Source organism: Oratosquilla oratoria, chromosome 20 (assembly GCF_046742065.1).
Source record: "Oratosquilla oratoria isolate Oo_2021 chromosome 20, ASM4674206v1, whole genome shotgun sequence".
In the NCBI taxonomy this organism is placed as follows: Eukaryota; Metazoa; Arthropoda; class Malacostraca; order Stomatopoda; family Squillidae; genus Oratosquilla; species Oratosquilla oratoria.
Genome location: NC_134796.1, coordinates 50,207,540 through 50,215,039, shown reverse-complemented (window position 1 = coordinate 50,215,039; position 7,500 = coordinate 50,207,540). Strand labels below are relative to the sequence as shown.

Genomic DNA, 7,500 nt, shown 5'->3' with positions numbered 1-7,500 from the left:
GTTGTTGTCAGTTACCTCTGTATCTTCCATTTCCTTTCGTCTTTTTCATAAATGATCACGTTTTGTTTTCGTAGCGTCCAGTAGAGCACTGTATAACAAGGTTCAATACTTGTTATAAACTGATAAATCTCTATAATCCATCATTTAATCCCAAACGATTATGAACTCTGTTGTTGAGCTCATCGGGTTGAACGAATCACATCCTGACTCAAGCCAAATATTACGATCATTTTTTATTGTTTCTAGTATGTATACACACATATACACATACAGTTACACAATATTCATATATGTATATATATACATATATATATATATATATATATACACACACGCATACACAGATACAGATACACATTCATACACGCGCGCGCGCGCACAAATACACAAAGACTTTCACAAGTACAGACAAAGCACATATACAAACACGTTCCGAACAATCAATTTAAACAAAGTAGAAAGAGTTTGAGTTGGGAAAAGTTGAGATGGCAGGAAGATAGCTTATCTCTAAACACTCCAGAAGGTAAATAAAACTACGTAGAGGCATACATGCACATGGAATCTTGCTGGAATCTTGAGCGCCCTCGAACAGACATACAAACATGCAGGTGACCTAACATTACTCCTTATCTTGAACACATCTTGGACATGTGGGCATAATAACATAAGAATGGAGGAGACTGCAAGAGACCATAAGGCCTACACCAGGCAGTTCCATGTCCCTTATCACCTGTCATCCCTATCCATATAGTTATCCTGTCTTCTCATAAAGCAACCAATCGTTTCAGACCTCACTACGTGATTAACAAGTCTATACCCATCATTAACTATTCTGTTAATAAACCAGGTCTTGCCTCTTTCCTTCTTAAGCCTAAATTTCTCCAATTTAAATAAATTACTACATGAAGATAACGTATATAGGATCCATTGTGTTAATTCTTACAATTCCTGGATTACTGATCGTGTGTGAATACAAGTATGAAGAGGTTAACGAGGGCAAACGACTTGGTACCATCACCTCTAACTGCATAATGAGGAACATGCATACATATATGTATGCACATGCATACATATATGTATGCACATACATACATATATACATGCATGCATGCATGCACATACATATATGCATGCACATACATATATGCATGCACATACATATACATACATGCATGCACATACATGCATGCATATACATGCATGCATACATACATACATGTATGCATACATGCATGCATGCATGCATGCATACATACATACAATATTTGGTTAATACAAAACAGGATTAGAGTATGTAATAATACTGCCGACGTCTGGATTTAACTTGTTTTGAATTAAAATACAATAACGCTACAATAACGTAACTAATGACTAATTTTTATCCAAAGAGTATTAATGACGAACTATGCATAAGGTTTTTATCATACTCACTACATCACAGCTATCTCGTTATTTATGTCAGTGGCCTAATTACGAGGCCAGCAGACCATACATTTCCAGCTTCCCATTTTTCATTTTATTTTTGTATAAACATAGTAATTACCAGTACTTCTATTAAACCATTTTCCATAGAAGCCACACACTTAGGCATGCATAACACTGTATTATCATATTAATTTAACTGTCCAAAATCATTCAAAAGGACAATCAAAAATTAATTATTTGAGTGTCTGCTCCGGTTTGCAAGTCCCAGCTGAATAGCATTGGGATTGCATGGATGTTGTACAAACATTTACGAAAGTCTTGGCTAAGAAAAGAATAATGTCGATTTCACCACAATCTCGCGAGTTTTTATAGGTCTTTGACTAGATTAGGTTAAATTAGATTAGATTAGATTAAGTTAGGTTAACCTGACCTAAGTTAAATTAGGTTGTTAGGTTAGGTCAGGTTAGGTTAGATTAAAATAGATTAGGTTAGGTTAGGTTACATTAGATAAGATTAGGTTAGGTTAGGTTAGATTTGGTTAGGTTAAGTTAGGTTGCGTTACACACATGCTGTGACGTCACATAGTGCCTTGCTGAAAATATGTCATTTTAAGGTCAAGGATGGCAGGATATCATCACGCAACTTCTTAGTATAACAAAATCTATAGACTGTTCTAGTTGAACAGAGAATGCTAGTAATATAATATCATAATATATATCAAACATTCTAGACTCTGCCCTAGTTTAATAAAGAATATTAGCAATATAAAGTCATAATGTATATTAAGCATTCTAGAATCGGCCCTAGTTAAACAAATAATACTAGAAATCGAAGCCTAATACCACGTGGCTTAAATGGTTCTCCAATTTAGTGAATTAGTTGAATTATCTCTGCCCTTGTAGCTTCATCTAGCTCGGGAAACCAGTTCAGGTACTTCTTTATATTACAAATCTCCAAAGTTTGAGTTTCTGAAATTCTTCCAAAATTATGCCAGACTATTGAAATGCTATTTGATTCTCACGGTTTTCTTTTTTTTCTTCCGAAATATTAAATATTTTCCTAGTTTTAGAAATTTTCAAGAGAGTCGACTTAGTGCAATTTCAACTGCTAAGTATTTCTCATGACGTAATCTATGTGAAAAAAAAGAAAATGCATTACACATGAATCGACATTACATCCCGAAAACATGTTTTTTTTTAAGTATTTTCACTGGAAACCATCTTTCTTATTGTATACATTATTTTCTTTGAATCTTGAAATCGACGATGAATTCTACTAAGACTTTTGCCTTTCTCCACTCCTCTTGTCTCATATTTAAAAAGAAGAAAATCACTAATTATTTTTTTCTTTTTTCCAGTCACAATCACCAAGAAGATCCTTGAGAATCAGTACACTTCCTTTAAACGAACAAAGTCGCTTTGTCATATAATAGAGAAAAATATATATGTATGTATATATAAAGTGTCAACCGTCCTTACTTGTGTCTACGATCCGCCTCGAGCCAGTGGTCACAGACTACTGTTGCCCACGGCTCGGCCACTTGCGACTTGGCTCGGGAGCCGACTGGCTCCCTCTCGCAGCCTCAGCCTCCGCCATCGATTCAGCAGTTCCTCGCTGGTCATTATTTATTTACATCAGCTCCGGAGCAACGCCGCTGCCGCCGTCGCCGCCGTCGCCGCCGCCGCCGCGGCCGATGTGTCTGTGCATTTTGTGCCAGACCGACGAGCCCTCTTTGGCTTATTCCCATTTCACTTTACTCTTACCTTTCTCTTTGTTTACTCGAGTACTTGGTACAAAAAATATCTTTCTTCCCCAAGGATTCAATCTTTTAAAACGCCTTCCTTCCTTTCTATCAAATTGTTATCTGACACCAAAGAATTCTACTTGGGTTGGATCAACTTTTCTATTTATCAAATGGCTTAGAAAATAGAGATAATGAGGTAGATTCAACTTGTAACATTCTTCCCATTAAAATCATTTCACTCTGTCTACCACTAGACAATTCAATTTAGTTTAGAGAAACCCTACGCCTTTATGACTGACTTGAACAAGTTACATTAGTTTACAAAAGCATGCAAATTATCACGCGCACACACACACACACACACACACACACACACACACACACAAATATATATATATATATATATGCATACGTATACATGAGTACACATAAGCAGACCCACGCCCACAGAAAAAAAAATCTACATATTTGTTGCCTTTCCCCACTTCCTTTATATACTTCCTTTCGTAGATATGCACCAAATCGACGTAGCAACAGATTCCTCACACTATCTGTGAAAATAGTGAAACCATCGTTTAAGCCATTGTTCCTGTCTTTGACAACAGAATGTTTTAAGTTGGAATAGGATTCTGAAGTCGTTTCCTTAGTCCCACTCCGGTTCTATTATTTTGATCTTGATCTTCTGGTCGTTCGCCTTGCAAATGTCAGACCGACCAAGTCGAGCTCGACTGTTATCGTGACGTCATAACGTTATTATCATCCAAGTCGGACGAGGAGAAGAAAACGAGTGAGGAAAATGGGAAGATAAAAAAAGGCGACGAAGAACTAGGGAGATGGTAGTAAGGGGTATTTGAGAGGATTAAGAGGGGGAGGATGAAGAGGTGGACGATAAAGAATAAGAGGAATAGGAGGAAGAGGAGAAGAAAGAGCAAGAGGAAGTTGGTGAGGAAAAAAAGGAGGAAGAGAAGAGAGATGAGGAAAGAAAGTAAAGGAGGAGGAGGAGGAGTAGGAGGACATTTTGATAAGTGACGTAGTAACGGTCACCAGCAGCAGCAATTGGAACAAAAGAAGTGGATAAATGCGAAAAAGAAAAAAAAAAAGAGGAATAGAAGAAAAATTTAACAAGTGCAGCAGTAGCAGTTGGCAGCAGCAATAATTGGAAGATAAGAAGTAGACAAATGAGAAGGAGAGAAATGAGAGCAAAGATACCAAAAGGAGGGAGGGAGGGAGGGAGAGAGAGCGGGAGAACGTGTGGGGTGGGGTGGGGGAGGGGAGGGGAGAGGGGGGTCATGGCAATTAACACGAGAGAAAAGAAAACGAAAGAGAAAACTGAGACAGAAAAGGAAAATAGAGGGAGAAAGACTCGAGGCAAAGAAGAAGAAGAATTGGGTGGAAAGGAGACAAAGAAGAAAGGAAGAAAGGAAGACAGAAGCAGTGGGTGAAGAAACGGAGAAAGAAGAAGAAAGGAAAGGCAGGCACGCCGAAAAGGCGAAAAAGAAGAAGAAGAAGAAGAAGAAGAAGAAGACGAAGACTGTGTGCTACCGATGCAACTGTTGTTTATCTTTAAGTGGGCAGAGGGCAATTTGGGTAAAGAGTAAAATGTGCATATGAAGAAAAAATATCATGGAAACCGATCCTTTAGAATAAAACGAAGAAGAAAGGAAAGGAGGTAAAAGGCCAGTGAAAAATTACCTGAATTCTTTATAGCATTATTCGCGAGTCTTATAAGTAGTATGCCTTGTGCATTTATTCTCTGCAGTCAGGCCATCTTACTCGTCTACCCTCATCTCTAAGTGTCTAACGCTATAGAGGTATTCAAATGGGTCAAGGGCTTTACCAAGGGTTATGTAGGCAAGGTCATCATATTAAGACAGCACGCTAGGACTCGTAGTAACTTATTCAAATAAAAAAAAATGGTTTAAGGAGGAGATAGGTAAGGATTGGTCTGCCAATAGAGTGGTTAACGAATTGAATAGACTTAGTAACCATGTAGTTAGTGAGCGCCAAAACAATGGGTTGTTTGAGGTAGTTAGCTTTATGGATAGGGATGACAGATGGTAATGGACATGGAACTGTTTAAAATAGTGTAGGCCTTGTGATCCCGTGCATTCTCCTCCATTCTTATGTTCTTGTGACATTATGTAACGTCGTGATATGTAGAACTTGTAATTCATAATTCTGGGTTCGATACCCAGGACCTACCAGTGACTTCAATCTGCCCTGATGGGTTTGAGCCAGCGGGGATGGCTTCAGTCGCAGTTAAGTAACTTTTAGCGTAAGCTCGTACCTTTTTTAGTCTACCTGGAAGACCATGTTTTCATCCGTTCCCGTATTATGACTCCCTTTCTCCTCTCTACCGAGCGCGCACGAGAGAAGCTCTCTTCTCTCTTTCTCTCCCCTCTCCTTTGAGTGCCCTCGTCATGTGCCGAACCCCTCCAGGCATCGCTCTCTACGATCTCTCCCTCCCTCCCTCCCTCCCTCGCTCGCTCCCTCCTCCGCGCCTCCTCCATTCCCATAGTGAAAGGGCAATCATCGGATCGTTACCCAAGAGGTCGTCTATTCCTAGACGACATTCATCCATCATCCTCCGCCTGCGTTGGGCTCCTGTCACAAATTGTTATGGTTTCCTGCTCTGCTCTCTTCCTCATGGAGTCTCCTTCTCGCTGACATTTCTATAATCCCCTTTTTCCAACGGGTGACATCCACCCAACACCAACCCCGCCCTCATCTGAATAAGATAATTCTAATACCTTTGCAACGGTGATGTCACTCAAGATGAATGAAAGTGTCTGGTGTTGACTAATCTAAATCTGTATGTCATTTAGGGTGTGTTAATGCAATGCTCCGAACCTTCGTAGGCTGATAGCGTATTCAGAATCATGCTGGCCTTGCATTCACTTAGTTGTGGGTTCGAATCCCGCACTGCTCTCCGGTTCCCATAAGTGAATGTTACCTGCCCTAACGCCAGGCGTAGGTTACTCGCCAACTAGTCTTCTTCGTTCGCCTTTAACAAGTCTCAGTATCTTTCCTCTCCCTCGTCTTTAACCTGTTCCCTACGCTGATCAACTTTTCATATTTATTTCTGAGCAGTGCCAAATGACTGGGTCAATACAGAATATCGACTGAGCAAGACTGCATTTTGACACAAGTCCAGCTCTCAAATGAATAAGATTATCATTATTTAGGCAGAATAAATACTAACCGTATATGTCACCGTATCGGTAGGGCTAAATGTTAATCTATTGGAAGTATTCAATGCGTCAAGGTATTTCACAAGAGTGATGTTGGCAAGGTCCTCATACTAAGACAGCAGGGTAGGACCCGTAGTAATAGATTTAGAATGGACAAATTTATGCTTAAATCAAGAAGGAAACTTGCAAAAACTGGTTAACCAATGGAATGGGCAACGAATGGAATAGACTCAGTAGATATGTAGTGAACTCTGAAACAACTGGTTGTTTTAAAAGAAGATAAGACAACTTTATGGATGGGGATGATAGACGATAACTATTGCGTTGTCCTCCATTCTTATATTCTTATGATATCGAGGCTGCTCCTATTGCAAGACCTCGCTGTGACACAAGACATCGCCTCTTCGTCGATGCCTTGGGTGCGCCGAAGAAGCTTCTCTGTCACCCTCGCCACCAGATCCATCTCCAAAGAGTCTCAAGTTTCCCATAGACTGTTTTCCTTTCTTCTTCTTCTTTTTTTTTTCTTTTCCTTCGTCTTCTTTTTCTTCTCCGTCTTCTACTTTTTTGTCTTCGTCTTCTCGTTTTTCGTCTGCTTTTTTTTATCATCTTTGTCTACTTCATTTTCTTCATCTCTTTTTCCTTCTTCGTCTTTTCTCCTTCTTTATCTTCTGTCATCATCTCCATCTCCTTCTTCCCCTTCTTCGTCTTCTTTGTTTGGCACGGAGTTCCTCCAGTTCTCGTTCCGACTGAAGCCTCCCCTCTCTGCCTCTATGTCTGCCGAGCTTCTCCAAACAAACGCTACCTGATCGTCCGCTTTTTTTTCTTCTGTCCATTTCAACATTCTTGTTGAATCTCATCATTATTCAAGAGGCATCTCCATCTCCCTTTAGGGACTACTTTATGCACCATTTTTATTCACGTTGCTACTTATTTCTCATCCCCGTTTTCTGTCTTCTTCCCCCTCTGTGTCGTACTCAAAGGTTACTAGCCTGCCCGTTTTCGTGTCTTCATTAGTCTTTATTTCTTCCTCCCGTTTTCTTCTTGACGCGACTCTACTTTCTTCTTCCCTCTCCACCATAGCCGGCTAATCAGCCATATTACGGGTAATGCTTTTACTGTGCATATTCTCTCTCATACACA

General features: G+C 39.7%; 1 protein-coding gene across 5 annotated transcripts in view; it reads right to left on the bottom strand.

Moving 5' to 3' along the window:
* Positions 1-7,500, bottom strand: part of cpx (synaptic transmission protein complexin) — a 446,894-nt gene that overhangs the window by 335,483 nt on the left and 103,911 nt on the right. Inside the window, exon 1 of one of the 5 annotated variants that reach the window (XR_012967376.1) lies at positions 2,904-3,003. The exons of the other annotated variants lie outside the window; for them this stretch is intronic. The gene's annotated coding sequence lies outside the window, so the exon portion shown is untranslated. Of the gene's footprint in view, positions 1-2,903; positions 3,004-7,500 lie in introns of those variants that run through there. 5 annotated transcript variants of the gene reach the window in all.